Raw genomic sequence first — 20,675 nt, forward strand, 5'->3', positions numbered from 1 at the left:
GCAGCACCTCGATCCACTGGTCTACTATCCTCAGAGCTTTTCCAGTTTGTCACTAATCTTCAAAACCTATTTGTGACCGAGAACCCTTCTGTTAAAGAACTGCTTTTCCAGATCACTATTAAAATGCACTTGTGTTACTACCTGGGACGGGCCCTTCAGGAAAACAGTATTATCGTCACATGCGTGAGCTGCCACCCTGGGAAGCAAACACAGGGCTCCAAGGGAAAGTTCACAGGTTTGCTTTTGATGGGCAAGGTGGTTTGGAGCAGGGAGCAGTACCTGAGAAAGTTAAATCTGTAAACTGCCGTGACTTGGAGGGCTTCAGAGAAGAATGGCATCTAAATAGGTGGCAGAAGGCAGAGGACTAAAGAAAGGGGGGCCAACTTACCCCACGGACCCTGTTTAAGGAAGCAGCATCAGGACCTTAACATCCCAAGCTACAGCACCTGGAGGGCTCAGTAACGGTGACACCCTCATCATCCCCAGAACTCACGGCTCCGGCGCTGTGCTCAGCCTACTTAGACCTCGACTGTATTACTGCTTGTATCCCAGGGTATTTCCCTTAATTAGGTCTGAGCCAGCCGAAGGGGCTTAGAGACAGGGACCACATCTTTTTTATCTTTGAATCTTCCTCATCTAGCACATTACTCACACATTGTAGGTGCTAATTCAATTTTAATGAACTGAACTAAGTGGGGAAGAAAGCTCAGTAACTAGCCTTTAGAGAACTTTGCTGGGAAAAGAGGGAAGAAAGGGCCAGTAAAAAGGAGTTGAGGGAAGAGAAAGAGGAGTTGGAGGTGTCTAAAGGCAGAGTGGGAGCCCCAGGGATGCTGAGAGTGGGAGCCCTGGGAAGGAATGGGGGAGGTGGAGGGACTGTGAAGCAAGGAAGCAGGCGGAGGGTCTCCTGGAGTAGGAGGCAAAGCCATCCTCCACAAAACAGAAACAAATGCACGGACATAGAGAACAGACTTGCGGTTGCCAAGTGTGGGGGAGGGCAGCTGGCGGTGGACTGGGAGTTTGGGATTAGCAGATGTAAACTATTATATATAGAATAGGTTAAACAACAAGGTCCTATTGTATAGCACAGGGAACTACATTCCATATCCCGTGATAAACCATAATGGAAAAGAAAAAGAAATAAAGTAGAAGTGAACGATTGAAAAAAAAAAAAAAAGGAAGCCTTCCTCCAGGAGTGAGGGGGCATCTGGGGCCCAGGAGCGACGGACTCGCTGCAGTGACAATGGCTTCCACGGTTCCCAGAACAGGAGCACCACCTAGGCACAGCCACTGGTACTTGTCAGAACTATGTCTCAATTTTTTTTAATCCCCCCCAAAAATGTGGCCACTAGAGAAATCACCCCTGAAGGTAGGTGGGAATGAAAGGGCATTCAGCAGCCAGGGGCCAACAGTGGAAAATCTTTTCCCCCAAAGAAATAAATAAAAACCTTTCTGGCTTCCCTGGTGGCGCAGTGGTTAAGAATCTGCCTGCCAATGCAGGGGACATGGGTTTGAGCCCTGGTCCGGGAGGATCCCACGTGCCGCAGAGCAACTAGGCCTGTGTGCCACAACTACTGAGCCTGAGCTCTAGAGCCCGCGAGCCACAACTACTGAAGCCCGTGCGCCTGGAGCCCGTGCTCCGCAGTGCATGGGGTCGCCGCGGTGAGACACCCGTGCACCGCAACAAAGAGAGGCCCCTGCTCACTGCAACTAGGGAGAGCCCGTGCGCAGCAATGTGGAACCCAACGCAACCAAAAATAAATTAAATAAATAAATTTAAAAAAAAAAACCTTTCCATGTTGATTGTATTTGCACTTAATTGTATTTGCATTAAGAAATTCAAGAAGAATACCCAAGAAGTAATAAATTGATGGTTACTCATGGGTTGAGGGGTAGGAGGATGAGACAGATGGGGAAAGGGAGAGAAGTGACACTTTTTATTGATTGCCTTTTAATATCGTTTTGATTTTTGAACCAGATGAATGTATTCCGTTGTTTTTTTTTTTTAATTTAAAAAAGACAAAACTTGAAAATTTTGTCTAGAGAGTTTCAAATGGACAAAGGAGAAGAAGTTCCTTCAGAAACAAAGAGAGGGCAGCAAAAGTTGCAACCTTTATCTAGTTGTCTTACAAAACTGGGAGGGTCACAAGGCAAAAGATGTTAGACCAATATCTTTTTATTAGAGCAATTGGGTAAGTTGGGGATCACAGAAAGCAACAGAGGAATGCCTCTTCATCTGTGTAATGAGAAGGTTGGGCTAAAAGATCTCCAGACCCCTCCAGCTCTCATGCTCTCCCGGCCTTTGATTGATTGTCTTACTAGGTTTGGTGTTAAAGGTAGGGCACTGCTTCCTCCCACTACAAGTCAACATTTGTGGGGCTGAGTTCGAATCATTCTCAGTCTCCTGGCCTCCCCCTCCTGCCCTATTCACAATCTCACCTTTGAAAAGCTTGAGAGTCAGCCCAGGTTAGAGGAAATACATAGTTCATTACATCAAAGTAGTATTTACACTTCAAGGTAAACCGAACTTTCTATGCACACCCTTTGCCCACAAAAAGTGTTATGGGAAAAAGCTTTAACTCAACGCTGAACTGGTGCCATCTAGCGGCCCATGGTGTCACTCAGCTACTCCACAACAGAACCGTGTCCTTCAAGAGACGTGTTTGTGAGCAATATTAGGGTTTCTCTCCAGGCTAGCCCTTGGCAAAATTGTGAAATCCAAGGCAAATTTTCCCATAGTTCCGGCTTCCCCTTTCCGAACTCTCCCCCATGACAGGCAGGTGTAATGGAGAGAGAGCAAACGTGGGGCTCAGGACAACCTAGCTCTATGCTCAATTTGTCCTGTGCTGCCTGCTGATTAGCTGTACGATCCAGGGCAAGTGACCGAACTCCCCCGAGCCTCCAGTCCCATCCTCTGTGCAATGTGGGTAGTTCAATCTTCCTTACAAAGTCGCTGTGGGGAATAAATGTGACAAAGCGTACATAGCACTCAACATACAGTAGATGTACCCTAGTTCCATTAGTTCCATTAGTTAGTTCCATTCTCAAATACATCATTATTTTTTTTTTTTATTTTTGGGGGCACCACGAAGCATGCAGGACCCTAGTTCCCCAGCCAGAGATCGAACCCGTGCCCCCTGCAGTGGAAGCACGGAGTCTTAACCACTGGACCGCCAGCAAAGTCCTGAGTACATCATTATTTTAAAAATAGGAGTGAAAGGGGAATTCCCTGGCGGTCCAGTGGTTAGGACTCAGCGCTTTTACTGCCAAGCCAGGTTTGACCCCTGGTCGGGAAACTAAGATCCTACAAGCCATGCAGCACGGCCAAAAAAGAAAGAAAAAGAAAACAAAAATAAGAGTGAAGAGATAAATATTGAGCTCTGGTCCCTGGAAGTATTCAAATAGACGGTGGATAATTTTCTGTTTGGATGCCAGCAGGAAACAATTCCATGCAGAGTTCACCAGAAGAGGCTTCAAAGGAACTCAAGAGATGGGGACAAAGTTAAGGGAACTTACAAGAGACATTGAGGCACCCAGAGAGTAGCAACCACAGAAGGATGTTTCCATACTCTGGACTGATTGGACAAAGAGGTATTGAAATGGAGCTCAGAGAGATCTGAGCTCGGGAGGACGGGCAATCTGACAGGGGCTGTAGCCTTAAAGGGATGCAGCCACCCCAGAACCTGGTGCTAAGGTAGCAAGGGAGGTAGGAAGAAATAGTCCAGCCTTTCTCCCTGACCTTCCAGCTCCTACCTATGCTCACCGTGGGCCACTCTCAACCAGAAGTCAGCTGGCAGGGAGGCCTGGGTTATAGTCATTGGGCTCAGCTTCACGGGACACAGACATTAGAGAATAGATCTGGAGGAGACACCCAGAGGATAACCAGTGCTGGATGTCGTAGAGGAAATCCCTGCCTGGGGAAAAGAATCAGATTAGGTGATGTCCAAGAATAAATTCTAAGGAGAAGTGTTAGGGGAACCACTTACTGAAACCGCCCTCCCTGGCCAAGCAAGATAGTAACCCCTTGCATGAGTTATCTCTTACAACAGAAGGAACTAACGAGAACTAACAGAACGCGGAACTAGCAAGCTACCGCCAACCGGAAGAATTCAGGAAAGGTCAAAAGGAGAGAAGAGACACCAGTCCATATGTCCTACCAACCTCCTCCTCGTTGAAATCCATCTTGGCTGAGAGATGCGTGCGCCACCAGGAAGGACCCTGAGTCAGAATGACTGGCCAGAGACAACCTGGAAATTAACCCCATCACCATAAAACCCAAGACTGTGAGCCACGTGGCAGAGCAGTTCTCCTGGGTTCCCTTACACTGCTGCTCTCCACCCAGGCCCCCCTTCCCAATAAAGTCTCTTGCTTTGTCAGCACATGTGTTTCCTTGGACAATTCATTTCCAAGTGTTAGACAAGAGCCCTGGAAGGGGTCCCCCTTCCTGCAACAGAAGGAGAGAGAATGTAGGAATTAGCCAGTATTACTGAATATCTAACTTTGTGCTATTCACTGTGTCTTTTAACTTTCTCTTATAACTTTCCTAGCAACCCAGTACAATTGGTTTGTTCTCTCTCTCTTTTTTTTTTTTTTTTTTTTTTTTTACAAGTGAAAGAGCAAAGCTCAGCAAAACCAAGTAACTTGCATTGAGACACCCGACTGGGAAGTAGTGGAATTCCATTCCAGTTACTGGATGTCAATATCCCTCTACACGATCCCCCTCCCCCCAGTGTTAGCTCCGGTTGTTTGGGGAAAGACCAACCAGGAGGCAGGGAGGTGCTGGCAGTAGCACATCATCCTAAAAGGCAAAGAAAAGGACTCCACCCTTGGTGTAAGGGATTACATTTTCCTTATTGTCATGTAAAGAATCCCCCTTTCCTGGCAAAGAAGGCCAATTTCTAAGGGAAGCTCAAACAGCATTGTATGGGAGGCTCAGACTGAGGAGAGCCAGTAAATCCTGCTAAGGGATTAAGGCTTTCTTCCCCTGGCTCTCCTGGAGGCCCAGGAGCCAACTATCTGAAGAATATTCTACGAAGGGGCGGGGAGGTGGATGGTAAAGCTAAAAGACAGAATATTGAATATTCACTCATCTGAAAATCCCCAAAGACATTCCTTTCTGAGAAGATGGTCAGACTAATTCATATTGGCCAACTGACTGAACTGCCAGGCAGATAAGCCTTTTCCTAAGAGATTTATAGCCTCAGCTGAAAACAGTTGTTTGGACAAACTGTCAAACTCCTACAGGGCCCACTTGACATCTGTGTTTGTCAGGTCAGCTAGGAGAACGGCTATGACTTTGAGAGGCTAAGGATTTGTTGTTTCCTGCTGCTCCCTGGAGATCTACACAGCAAATGAAGCCCCAGGGGTTGCCATCAAAGAGAATCCAATAGAAGAAGGTTCCAGGGGAGCCGTGTTTCAGTCGTGTTTGAGGAGTCCAAAGGCGTTTGTTGTTGCATTCCCACTTTCTTCGCCCTTGCCAAACTCGTATTACCTCATCTCCTACAGCTTTTCCGGTATTTTCTAGAATTTTCCAGAATTTAATCCGAGGTTGTTGGCCTCACCAATCCACCTAGTGCCTCAGAGCCAGAATAATCCTCCTCAACATTGCTTTCATTAGGTTCATCTTGATGAATGCAGGCAGCAGTGGGCTGAGAAAGTGGGACTGTGAACCAGGCACCAGAGAGCATTGCAAAAGCTGGAGGAAAGCTTGATAGCCAATCAAGAGATGGATGGTCCAGAGGCAGGATGGGGAAGCCAGGCCAGCCACAGTGAGCCGAGGGTCACCAGGAAAGGTGGAGGTCCCTGGTAAGCAGTCGGAGGCAGGGATGTGCAGAAGTGGCAGACAGGATTCTAGAAAAAAACACAGGCATTGTTACCAAGGCTGTTGACCCAAAATCATACCCCTGCCCCTCCCTCGAATGGAAACCAATTACTCTTATCTAAGTTTCAGGAGGAAGCTGCAAAGAGAAAAAACAAGAACTGGTTAGAACCAACTAGACCCAAGATGGAGGAAGGTTTTGACTTCCAGTGGACATTGAGCCTCACTATACGCTCACTGTAATCCATTAACATGCTAAATGACACACCCACCAGCACCATGACAGTTGATGATTGCCATGACAACAACCGGGAAAGCCCATACAAGGACTGAAAAGGAGGGTTGCATCAGTTCCAGGTCCAAACCACACACCTGTTCTCAGATAACTCATGAATATTCCTCCCACTGTTTCCAATTCCCTCCCTTTTACCTCGATCTTCCTATATATTTGGTGTTTCCTCTCTAATTGGGTTGAGAAGTTGATTTGCAAACTAGGTTCCCGCTTCTCCATTCTTTGGCCATTGAATAAAGCTTGTGCTTTTCAGGTTCATTATCGGCTGCATGAATTCAACTGGAAAAAGAACCTGGCTGAAGAAAACTGCCTCACCCAAGGTCACATCCCCTTCCTGGGCAGCCTACGTCCAGTGATTGATCAGTGGACTTACAAAGGCCCAGCCCCTTCAGCCAACTTGGGACAACATCCAGCTCCAGAGCTCCTCTGCTTCGGAGTGGGGTACTGGTGAATCTTTCACTGGGGACTGCATCAGAGCCTGATTTGGCCCTCAGGATCAATCCTGCTTCCTAACCCTCCTTTCTCTGTCTCAGACTCTGCTTCCTGGGGAGCCCAACCTAAATATCCTCCTCCTCCCATCATGAAGTTCCAAGCACTAGCGAATGTAGAGCATCCAGCCACAATGCCGGTGTAATAAATGCCAGTCCCTTTTCCCAGCCTAGCTCAGTTGACCCAGTATATAGTCAGCCAAATTCTTAAAGGCTACTGTAAGCATTTATTCAACCAGTATGTGCATGATGTCCCTTCTATGCTGCCAAACGTTCATTATGCAATAAAAAGCAGTCTCCAACATTACTTAAGACCCACACAGCTCTTCTGGGCATGAATCCTGTGTTGTTTTATGACATTGCTTGCATTGCCTTTACTTCTTTATAAAACGTATCTGTGTCTTGCTATCTACCTAAGTAGAATACCCCTTAGCATTTACTATGCATGGACAGTGCATAGCCCACCCTGTACATGTAACGGCTTCTTAGTTGAATGCATTAGTGACTGAGTGACAAAAGAATAAAGAAATTGTATGAATTTTGTTGTTTAAGCCACCCAGTCTGTGGTACTTTGTTATGGCAGCCCTAGCAAACTAATACACCCATGGTTACTTAAAAGAATTGAAACACCATACAAATGAAGAATAATACTGAATATATTACATACATAATATATATATAGACACATAACATATGTGTATAACTATGGATTTTCATAAACTGCACCTGCTTGCAGGCAAGAAACTGTGAAACCAGCACCCAGGTTAAGAAATAGGACATCGTCAGCTCCCAGAAGCCACGTTTTACCTACTTCCAGTTATCCTGTTCCCCTCCGAAGGTAACCACTATCCTGACTTCAAACAGAAAAGATAAGTTTTTGTCTTTTATATAAATGAAATCTTAGAAATATGATCAGTCTTTAATGTGTGACTGCTTTCACCCAACTCTGTTTGTGAGCACATAAGTGATCGTAGTGACTATTGTGCTGTTCACAGTTATAACTTAAAAAGTATCTTCTGTATCCTAAAACAGTGTCCTCCACTAAGATGGGGTGCTAACACTACTGCTGGAAAAGTATGCCAAAATATCAATAACTTTACAGCAGAATTTAGATGTGATGAAATGTTAGGGAAAAGCTTTTTTTAAAAAGCAATCCGTAATATGCCGTGCTGTTAATTTAAGAAATCCTTCTCTGAAACATAGTAATTTTTTACTTAACAAGTACTTAATAGCACTTTCTGTGTACCACGCGCCATTCTAAGTGCTCTATAAATATTAAACTCACTTAATCCTCATAACAATCCTATGTGGCAGGTTCTATTATCATTGTCCCCATTTTACAGTTATCTGTAAACATATCTTTCCAGATATCTTTCCAGTTATCTGGAAAGATAAGATAAGGAAACTGAGACACAGGTAACTTAAGTAACTTTCTCCAGGTCAGGCAGCTAGTGAATGGCAGTCCTAGAAAAGGAGGGAGGAGATGGGATTTGAAACTAAGAAGTCTGGCTCCAGTGTCTATGCTCTTAAGCACTATGCTATGAAATATTAGAGATAATGCTGAAAAAAATAAGTAGACTGTTATGACAGTTGCATATTTAGATGTATTAGGGATACATTCCTTCCTATTTTATGTTCATTGCATTATGAGATGCCTTCAGGAATTCATCTGTTGCAAAAAAAAAAAAATTCTACCACCTTCTACTGCCAGATTCTCTTCATAGATGCTCTACTCACTTCCATTGCTGAAACTGTGCACCTCAGATTGGGACTTGAACCCACGCGCCAGGACTCAAACCTGGCCAAAACCCACGGTCTTCCAACTGAGATCATACACCTGGTTTCAGGACTTAATGAAGCTCAGGTTCTTGATGTCTCATCGCAGAAAGAATTCAGTGAGAGACAAAGTAATAGGTAAGAAGTGGATTTATTTAGAGAGAAACACTCTCCACAGACAGAGTGTGGGCCATCTCAGAAGGTGAGAAAGGCACCAGGGTTTCGGGGTTGTCAGTTTTTATAGGGATGGGTAATTTCATAGGCTAATGAGTGGGAGGAGTATTCCAGCTATTTTGGGAAGGGGCAGGGATTTCCAGGAATTGGGCCACCACCCACATTTTGATCCTTATGGTCAGCCTTGGAACTGTCATGGCACCTGTGGGTTTGTCATTTAGCTTGCTGATGTGTTACAGTGAGCGTCTACTGAGGCTGAAGGTCTAGTGGAAGTCGACTTGTCTGCCATATTGGACCCATTTGCTTCTAATCAGTTTGTGTCCTGTCCTCAGGCTATGTCATTCTTTCAAAAGTTGTGCTCTGCCCCCTTCCCTCCTGTTTCATTCCCACCATCATTGCCGCATCCTTCTCCAGATTTTATTATTATCCACTTTCTAGGAAGACCCTTGAACCCCTCCAGGGTCTGACTCTGGAACCCACATAAATAGGGCACATGCTGGCTGAGATCTCCAAAATCTCTCTTCTCATTTAAGAGAATGGTTTAAGGACACCTACTTCACAAGGTCGGTGAGAAGACCCTCAAGATTTTCTCAATGAGAAAACCTACGAGAAATGCTTCAAACTGTGCCTGGCTCATAGTAAGTGCTGCTTAACATCAACCATATTTCTTCCTATTACCTTCCCCCGCCATATCTACCAAACTATCTGCATCTACTCCACAAGCAATTCAATAAAGACATTTTTCTTCAACAAATGGTGCTAGGAATTGGATACCCATGTGTAAAATGGTGAATTGATTTATTTTTTTAAATTAATTTATTTATATTTGGCTGCATTGATTCTTCGTTGCTGTGCACGGGCTTCCTCTGGTTGCATCGAGTGGGGGCTACTCTTTGTTGCAGCGCGTGGGCTTCTCACTGCAATGGCTTCTCTTGTTGCAGAGCACGGGCTCTAGGCACGTGGGCTTCAGTAGTTGTGGCTCGCGGGCTCTAGAGCACAGGCTCAGTAGTTGTGGCACACTGGCTTAGTTGCTCCACAGCATGTGGGATCTTCCCAGACCAGAGACTGAACTCATGTCCCCTGCATTGGCAGGCAGATTCTTAACCACTGTGCCACCAGAGAAGTCCCAAAAAAGGTGAGTTTAGACCCTCACCTCAAACAAAATTGAGTTACAAAAACTAAATCAACGTAAATTTAAGAAGTACAAATATAAAACTTCTAGAAGAAAAACAGGAAAAAAATCATTACTTTGGGATGGGAAAAGATTCTTAAATACAATACCAAAATCACAATTCATAAAAGAAAAAAAAATCAATACATTGGACTTCATCCAAAGTTAAAACTTTTTTTTTTTGGCCATGCCCTGCAGCATGCAGGATCTTAGTTCCCCAGCCAGGTATTGAACCTGTGCCCCCCGCAGTGGAAGCATGGGGTCCTAACCACTGGACGGCCAGGGAATTCCCCAAATTTAAAACTTTTGCACTTCATTAAACATTATTAAGAAAATAAAAGACAAGTCAGAACCTGGGAGAAAATATTTGCAAAGCTGATAAAGAACTTGTATCCAAGGGAACTCCCTGGCAGTCCAGTGGTTAGGATGCCAGGCTTCCACTGGCAGTGGGCACAGGTTCGATCCCTGGTTGGGGAACTAAGATCCTGCAAGCCGCACAGCACAGCCAAACCAAAAAAAAAAAAAAAAACCTTGTATCCAGAATATATAAATAACCCATACAACTCAATAATCAGACAAACAACCCATTTAAAAATGCCCAAAAGGGGACTTCTCTGATGGTCCAGTGGTTAAGAATCTGCCTTCCAATGCAGGGAACGTGTGTTTGATCCCCGGTCAGGGAACTAAGATCCCACATGCCGGGGGTTGGGGAGGGGGGGGATGGGGGGGGATTGGATAAGCCCAGGTGCCACAACAAAGATCCATGTGCCACACCTGAAACAGGAGGAAAGGGGCAGGGCACAACATTTGAAAGAATGACATAACCCCAAGGACAGGACACAAACTGATTAGAAGCAAATGGGTCCAAGATGGCAGACAAGTCTACTTCCACCAGACCTTAAGCCTCAGTATACGCTCACTGTAACACATCAGTAAGCTAAATGACAAACCCACAGGTGCCATGACAGTTCCAAGGCTGACCATAAGGATCAAAATGTGGGTGGTGGCCCAATTCCTGGAAATCCCCACCTCTTCCTGAAATAGCTGGAATACTCCTCCCACTCATTAGCCTATGAAATTACCCACCCCTATAAAAAATGACAACCCCATACCCTAGGGCTCCTCTTGCTTTCTGAGATGGCCCACACTCTGTCTGCAGAGTGTGTTTCTCTCTAAATAAATCCACTTCTTACCTATCACCTTGCCTCTCACTGAACTCTTTCTGCGATGACACATCAAGAACTTGAGCTTCATTAAGTGCTGAAACCAGGTGTGTGATCTCAGTTGTAAGACTGGGTTTTGGCCAGGTTTGAGCTCTGCACGTGAGTTCAGGTCCCAATTTGAGGTACACGGTTTCACAATGAAGATCATGCCTGCCGCAACTAAGACCTGATGCAGCCAAATAAATAAATAAATAAATAAACATTTTGAAAATGAATAAATAAATTTAAATGGCCAAAATATTTAAACAGATACTTCAGAGAGTTGTATGGTACATGAAAAGATGTTCAACATCATTAGACTTTACAGAAATACAAATTAAAACCACATGAAGATACTACTACACAGCCATTACAATGACTATAATTAAAAACACAGACAATACCAAGTCTGGGCAAAGATCTGGAGAAACTGGGATCCTCATACATTGCTGGTGGGAATGCCAAAAGGTACAGCCACCCTGGAAAATAGTTTGGCAGTTTCTTAAAAAGTTAAACATAGAGACAGCCTCATCCACCAGAGGGCAGGCAGCAGAAGCAAGAAGCACTACAATTCTGCAGCTTGTGGAAGGAAAACCACATTCACAGAAAGACAGACAAAATGAAAAGGCAGAGGACTTTGTACCAGATGAAGGAACAAGATAAAAGCCCAGAAAAACAACTAAATGGAGTGGAGATAGGTAACCTTCCAGAAAAAGAATTCAGAATAATGATAGTGAAGATGATCCAGGATCTCGGGGAAAAATTGGAGGCAAACATAAAGAAGATGCAAGAAATGTTTAACAAAGACTTAGAAGAATTAAAGAACAAACACCTAGAAGAATTAAAGAACAAACGGAGATGAACAACACAATAACTGAAATGAAAAATACACTAGAAGGAATCAATAGCAGAATAACAGAGGCAGAAGAAGGGATAAGTGACCTGGAAGACAGAATGGTGGAATTCACTGCTGTGGAACAGAACAAAGAAAAAACAATGAAAAGAAGTGAAGGCAGCCTAAGAGACCTCTGGGACAACATTAAACACAACAACATTCGCATTATAGGGGTCCCAGAAGGAGAAGAGAGAGAGAAAGGACCCAAGAAAATATTTGAAGAGATTATAGTCAAAAACTTCCCAAACATGGGAAAGGAAATAGCCACCCAAGTCCAGGAAGAGCAGAGAGTCCCAGGCAGGATAAACCCAAGAGACACAAGCCAAGACACATAGTAATCAAACTGACAAAAATTAAAGACAAAGAAAAATTATTGAAAGCAACAAGGGAAAAATGACAAAATAACATACAAGGGAACTCCCATAAGGTTAACAGTTGATTCCTCAGCAGAAATTCTACAAGCTAGAAGGGAGTGTCATGATATATTTAAAGTGATGAAAGGGAAGAACCTACAACAAATATTACTCTGCCTGGCAAGGATCTCATTCAGATTCAACAGAGAAATCAAAAGCTTTACAGACAAGCAAAAGTTAAGAGAATTCAGCACCACCAAACCAGCTCTACAACAAATGCTAAAGGAACTTCTCTGGGTGGGAAACACAAGAAAAGAAAAAGACCTACAAAAAAAAACCCCCAAAACAATTAAGAAAATGGTCATAGGAACATACATATCAATAATTACCTTAAACGTGAATGGATTAAATGCTCCAACCAAAAGACACAGGCTCACTGAAAGGATACAAAAACAACACCCGTATATATGCCGTCTACAAGAGACCCACTTCAGACCTAGGGACACATACAGACTGAAAGTGAGGGGATGGAAAAAGATATTCCATGCAAATGGAAATCAAAAGAAAGCTGGAGTAGCAATTCTCATATCAGACAAGATAGACTTTAAAATAAAGAATGTTACAAGAGACAAGGAAGGACACTACATAATGATCAAGGGATCAATCCAAGAGGAAGATATAACAATTATAAATATATATGCACCCATCATAGGAGCACCTCAATACATAAGGGAACTGCTACCAGCTATAAAAGAGGAAATCGACAATAACACAATAATAATGGGGACTTTAACACCTCACTTACACCAATGGACAGATCATCCAGACAGAAAATTACTGAGGAAACACAAGCTTTAAATGACACAATAGACCAGATAGATTTAAGTGATATTTACAGGACATTCCATCCAAAAAGAGCAGATTACAGTTTCTTCTCAAGTGCGCATGGAACATTCTCCAGGATAGATCACATATTGGGTCACAAATCAAGTCTCAGTGAATTTAAGAAAGTTGAAATCATATCAAGCATCTTTTCCAACCACAATGCTATGAGATTAGAAATCAATTACAGGGGAAAAAAATGTAAAAAACACAAACACATGGAAGCTAAAAAATATGTTACTAAATAACCAAGAGATCACTGAAGAAATCAAAGAGGAAATCAAAAAATACCTAGAGGGCTTCCTGGTGGCGCAGTGGTTGGGAGTCTGCCTGCCAATGCAGGGGACACGTGTTCGAGCCCTGGTCTGGGAAGATCCCACATGCCGCGGAGCAACTGGGCCCGTGAGCCGCAACTACTGAGCCTGCGCATCTGGAGCCTGTGCTCCGCAATAAGAGAGGCCACGATAGTGAGAGGCCCATGCACCGCGATGAAGAGTGGCCCCCGCTCGCCGCAACTAGAGAAAGCCCTCGCGCAGAAACGAAGACCCAACACAGCCAAAAATAAATAAATAAATAATAATTAAAAAAAAAATACCTAGAGACAAATGACAACGAAAACACCATGATCCAAAACCTATGGGTTGCAACAAAAGCAGTTCTAAGAGGGAAGTTTAGAGCTATACAAGCCTACCTCAAGAAACAAGAAACATCTCAAATAAACAACCTAATCTTACACCTAAAGGAACGAGAGAAAGAAGAACAAACAAAACCCAAAGTTAGTAGAAGGAAAAAAATCATAAAGATGAGAGCAGAAGTAAATGAAGTAGAAATAAAGAAAACAATAGCAAAGATGAATAAAACTAAAAGCTGTTTCTTTGAGAAGATAAACAAAATTGATAAACCTTTAGCCAGACTCATCAAGAAAAAGAGGGAGAGGACTCAAATCAATAAAATTAGAAATGAAAAAGAAGTTACAACAGACACCACAGAAATACAAAACATCCTAAGAGACTACTGTAAGCAACTCTATGCCAATAAAATGGACAACCTGGAAAAATGGACAAATTCTTAGAAAGATATAACCTCCATGACTGAACCAGGAAGAAATAGAAAATATGAACAGACCAATCACAAGTAATGAAATTGAAACTGTGGTTAAAAATCTACCAACAAACAAAAGTCCAGAACCAGATGGCTTCATAGGTGAATTCTTTCAAACATTTAGAGAAGAGTTAACACCCATCCTTCTCAAACTATTCCAAAAAATTGCAGAGGAAGGAACATTCCCAAACTCATTCTATGAGGTCACCATCACCCTGATACCAAAACCAGACAAAGATACTACAAGAAAAGAAAATTACAGACTAATATCACTCATGAATATAGATGCAAAAATCGTCAACAAAATACTAGCAAACAGAATCCAACAACATATTAAAAGGATCGTACACCATAATCAAGTGGGATTTATCGCAGGGATGTAAGGATTCTTCAATATACGTAAATCAATCATTGTGATACACCATATTAACAAATTGAAGAATAAAACCCATATGATCATCTCAATAGATGCAGAAAAAGCTTTTGACAAAATTCAACACCCATTTATGATAAAAACCCTCCAGAAAGCAAGCATAGAGGGAACCTACCTCAACATAATAAAGGCCATATGTGACAAACCCACAGCCAACATCATTCTCAATGGTGAAAAACTGAAAGCATTTCCTCTGAGATCAGGAACAAGACAAGCATGTCCACTCTCACCACTATTATTCAACATAGTTTTGGAAGTCCTAGCCACAGCAGAGAAGAAAAAGAAATAAAAGGAATACAAATTGGAAAAGAAGTGAAACTGTCACTGTTTGCTGATGACATGATACTATACATAGAAAATCCTAAAGATGCCACCAGAAAATTACTAGAGCTAATCAATGAATTTGGTAAAGTTGCAGGATACAAAATTAATGCACAGAAATCTCTTGCATCCCTATACACTAACAACAAAAATCAGAAAGAGAAATTAAGGAAACAATCCCATTGACCATTGCAACAAAAAGAATAAAATATCTAGGAATAAACCTACCTAAGGAGGTAAAAGACCTGTACTCAGAAAACTATAAGACACTGATGAAAGAAATCAAAGATGACACAAACAGGTGGAGAGACATACCATATTCTTGGATTGGAAGAATCAATATTGTGAAAATGTCTGTACTACACAAAGCAATCTACAGATTCAATGCAATCCCTATCAAATTACCAGAGGCATTTTTTACAGAACTAGAACAAAAAAATCTTAAAATTTGTATGGAGACACAAAAGACCCCAAATAGCCAAAGCAGTCTTGAGGGGAAAAAACGGAGCGGGTGGAATCAGACTCCCTGAACTCAGACTATAATACAAAGCTACAGTAAAATATGGTACTGGCACAAAAACAGAAATATAGATCAATGGAACAGGATAGAAAGCCCAGGGATAAACTCACACACCTATGGTCAACTAATCTATGACAAAGGAGGCAAGAATATACAATGGAGAAAAGACAGTCTCTTCAATAAGTGGTGCTGGGAAAACTGGACAACTACATGTAAAAGGATGAAATTAGAACACTCCCTAACACCATACACAAAAATAAACTCAAAATGGATTAGAGACCTAAATGTAAGACCAGACACTGTAAAACTTCAGAGGAAAACATAGGACGAACACTCTTTGACATAAATCACAGCAAGATCTTTTTTGATCCACCTCCTAGAGTAATGGAAATAAAAACAAAAATAAACAAATGGGACGTAATGAAACTTAAAAGCTTTTGCAAAGCAAAGGAAACTACAAACAAGACAAAAGAGAACCATCAGAATGGGAGAAAATATTTGCAGACGAAGCAACGGACAAAGGATTAATCTCCAAAATATACAGGTAGCTCATGCAGCTCAATATTAAAAAAGCAACTGGGCAGAAGACCTAAATAGACATTTCTTCAAAGAAGACATACAGATGGCCAAGAGGCACATGAACATCTGCTCAACATCACTAATTATTAGAGAAATGCAAATCAAAACTACGATGAGGTATCACGTCACACTGGTCAGAATGGGCATCATCAGAAAATCTACAAACAACAAATGCTGGAGAGGGTGTGCAGAAAAGGGAACCCTCTTGCACTGTTGGTGGGAATGTAAATTGATACAGCCACTATGGAGAACAGTATGGAGGTTCCTTAAAAAACTAAACATAGATTTACCATATGACCCAGCAACCCCATTACTGGGCATATATCCAAAGAAAACCATAATTCAAAAAGAACCTGCACCTCATTGTTCATTGCAGCACTATTTACAATAGCCAGGACATGGAAGCAACCTAAACGCCCATCGGCAGACGAATGGATAAAGAAGATGTGGTACATATATACAGTGGAACCTTAGCCATAAAAAGGAACGAAATTGGGTCATTTGTAGAGACATGGATGGATCTAGAGAGTGTCATACAGAGTAAAGTAAGTCAGAAAGAGAAAAACAAATATCGTATATTAACGCATATATGTGGAACCTAGAAAAATGGTACAGATGAACCGGTTTGCAGGGCAGAAATGGAGACACAGATGTAGAGAACAAACGTATGGACACCAAGGGGGAAAGTGTCGGGGGGTGGGGGTGGGATGAATTGGGAGATTGGGATTGACATGTGTACACTAATATGTATAAAATGGATAACTAATAAGAACCTGCTTTATAAAAAAGTAAATTAATAAAAGTCTATGTGTTTGAAAAAAACAAAGTTAAACATAAACTTAACTTGTAACCAGGCAATTCCACTCCTAGGTAACTATCCAAGACAGGTGAAAACATATGTCCATACAAAAACCTGTACTCAAAAGTTTACAACAGGTTCATTCATCAGAGCCCAAAACATGAAACAACGGAAATGTCCATCTACTGCCGAACTGATAAACAAATTGTGAGGTAGCTGTACAATGGAATTCTATTCAACAATAAAGGATTGACTTACTGATACATGCAATAATCTAAATGAATCTCAAAAGCATCGTGCTAAATGAAAGAAGCCAGACATAAAAGACTACATACTGTAGGATTCACATGGCATTCTGGAAAAGGCAAAACTACAGCGACAGAAAGTAGAGCAGTAGTCGTTAGGTCCCATGGGTGGGAGAAGGAGATTGGTTCCAAAGAAATGTTAAAAAACAAAGCCTAACCGAGTAAATTTGAAGAGTTCATTGGCTTTATTAACTGATTCATTTAATAAATCATTTAATTAGTTGTCAGCATCCCAACTAGCAAGTAGAAAGGTGCTCTGAGGAGCTGTAAAAAATGGAAGGTTTTTCAAGGCAGAGAGGGTGGGACAAGGAAGTAAAAAACAAACGAAAGGATTATTTCAGGCAAGATCACCTGCCATTGGGGGAAGGGCAGGGGTCTATCATGTAGATTACCTCACTAGTGTTAATCAGGAAATTCCAGACTGGAATTTTATAATTCCACTCCTGGAAGAATCTGAAACTACAATTAGGTTACAGACTAAGTTTTGGTGTGCTGACCTGGGAGTCACTTAGCACGAGTGACTCCATTTTGGGCCTACTACCTTTTTTTTAACAGAGACATAAGGGAATTTTGAGGGGTGATGGAAGTGTTCTAGATCATGATTGTGGTGGTAGTTATATGACCACGTATATCTGTCAAAACTTAATAAATTGTATGCTTAAAATTGGGGGAATTTTATTGTATATAAAGTATACCTCAATAAAGCTGATTTGTAAAAAATCTTAATCAGCCATTTCTGGCAGTTGCTTAGGGAACGAGCTCAATTTTCTAAAAGTCAATAAATAAAGGGGAAAATTAAGTTTTATCCTGCCTTTCCTGTGTCAAATATATTTCAAATATTGGAAAGAGGGAACATTCTTTTTTACACAAGTCCAATTAAAAAATGCTAATGGGGATTCCCTGGCAGTCCAGTGGTTAGGACTCTGCACTTTCACTGCCCAGACCAGGGTTCATTCCCTGGTCAGGGAACTACTAAGATCTCTCAAGCCGTGCAGCACAGCCAAAAAAAAAAGCTAATGGAATGATAAAATTAGGGGGGAAAATCACCACTTTTTAACATGAGATTAAATAATGCATCTAGGCAATGAATTTCAATAGCTGCTAAAGCCATTAGGTAAAAAGCTGGTGTGGGGGACTTCCCTGGCGGCACAGTGGTTAAGAATCCGCCTGCCAATGCAGGGGACACAGGTTCGAGCCCTGGTCCAGGAAGATCCCACATGCCGTGGAGCAACTGAGCCTACGCACCACACCTACTGAGCCTGTGCTCTAGAGCTCTAGAGCCTGTGAGCTGCAACTACTGAAGCCCTCGTGCCTAGAGCCCATGCTCCACAACAAGAAAAACCACCACAATTAGAAGTCTGCACACCACAACGAAGAGTAGCCCCTGCTCGCTGCAACTAGAGAAAGCCCGCATGCAGCAACGAAGACCCAACGCAGTCAAAATTTAATTGATTAATTAATTAATTTGTTTAAAATGCTGATGTGGGATTTTCTAATGAAGGGATCAGATTGACATCTCCTGAACTCATCCATCTTAATATCAGTAAAAATGAGACAATCATGACATTTTGTCTATCCTGATGTGATGTAATGGGAAATACATAGTACCCCTTATGAAGTTTTCTTGCCCCCCAAATTGAAAGGAATCTGATCAAGCTTCAAGGTATAATTCCAGGAAAATTGAAAGACAGAGGAAAATGTTCAATGATACCATGAGGATGTAATTAGCCAAAATCTAAAGTGTGGGAAATTCTATAAGGCAAGTGATCTAGTCTTTGCAACAAGTAAGTGGAATGGTGTGGAGAGTGGGGGGATTGAAAAGAGAATATGAAAAAGAGAAATAGTTATAGATTAAAAGTGACTTAGGAGATATATCTCACAAACATAATATTTGGATCTTGTCTGGATCCTGACTTGAACGGACTGTAAAAGCCTTTCTGAGACAGAGGAAATTGATCACAAAGTAGGGTATGAGGTATATTAAGAAATTATTGTTGTTGTTTTAGGTATGATAATTTTATAATGGTTATAAGAAAAGGAAGAAGATAAAGAAGAAGGAGAAGAAGGGGAAGGAGGGGAAGGAGGAGGAAGAGGAAGAGGAGAAGAGGAAGGGGGAAGGGGGAGAGAAGGGGCAGGGGAGGGGAAGGAGATTCTTAACCACTAGAGATACATACTGAAGTACATACAAATGAAAGAACATATTTGGGATTTAAATACTGTAAGAAAAGGGAGAGGAAGTGGTGAAAGTTGGGTAGGGAGGAAGAAATACATAAAACAAGGAAGACAAAATATTGATTACCATTGAAGTTTAATGTGAGTACTTACAGGTTTGCTCTATTGCTCTCCCTCTACCTTTGTGTGTTTTGAAATTTTATAAATTAAAACTTTTTTAAGCTTTTGATCAGACCAAATAGAATACTTACTTTTTTATTCCTTGTTCCTCCTCCAGGCACAGCATTTTGTACCTCCTGCAGTTCAGGCCAAAATCTGGGAGCCATCCTTGATGACTGTCTTTCCCTCACTTGCCACATCCAATCCATTAGCAAGTTCCATTGACTCAGCTTCCAAAAGATCCCCTGAATCTGATTCCTCTTCACCATCTCCTCTGTGGCCAGCCTAGTCTAAGCTGTCATTAGCTCTTGCGAGAACCTCTGCCTCCCTCTCAGTGATCTCACCATTGCCCCTTCACAGTCTACTCTCCACAGAGCTCTCAGAGTCGTTTATTTAAAGCATAAATCTTATCACGTCCCTTCCCTGCTGAAAGCCCTTCAGTGGTTTTCTGCGACAATTAAAACAAATTCCAAGCACCAAGTCAGGATCGATGTACCCTGACCAGCCCTCCTGAAGTGGCCCCTGCCAACCTCCTGTTCTCTGAGAGGATTAGGGGTATCCTGCCACTACTCAAATGGCCTTATTCTGCTCCAAACTGTGGTGTCCTCTGAGGTTGGCAGGAAAGATCCTCTTCTGGCCCATCTCCAAACTCTACTGCTCCTCAAAAACACCGCCCCACATGCTTATGAATGAATTACTTCCTTAGCTATTCATGTTCCTCCATTCAATCCAATACACAATACCTCTGGGAGGTGTCATTCATAAAGCTAGTTTTCCTTTGTAACACAGACATGACCTGTTTTATTGCGCTTCACTTTATTGCCCTTCCCAGATTTTAAGGTTTTTACAAATTGAAGGTTTGTAGCAACCGTGCATGGAGCAGGCCTATCAGCGCCATTTTTCCAACAGCATTTGCTCACTTCGTGTCTCGTTTTGGTAATTCTGGCAATAGTCCCAACTTTCTCATGATTATTATATTTGTTATGGTGATCTGTGCTCGTCGATGTTACTATTGTAATTATTTTGGGGTGCCATGAGCTACGCCCATAGAAGACGGCAAAATTAATCAATAAATGTGTGGGCTCTGACTGCTCCACTGCCCAGCCATTCTCCCACCTCTCTCCCTCTTCTGAGACCTCTCTATTCCCTGAGACACAACAATATTGAGATGAGGCCAATTAATAACTCAACAAAGGCCTCTAGGGAATTCCCTGATGGTCCAGTGGTTAGGATGCCAT

This window comes from Balaenoptera acutorostrata, chromosome 13 (assembly GCF_949987535.1).
Source record: "Balaenoptera acutorostrata chromosome 13, mBalAcu1.1, whole genome shotgun sequence".
NCBI classification, from domain to species: domain Eukaryota; kingdom Metazoa; phylum Chordata; class Mammalia; order Artiodactyla; family Balaenopteridae; genus Balaenoptera; species Balaenoptera acutorostrata.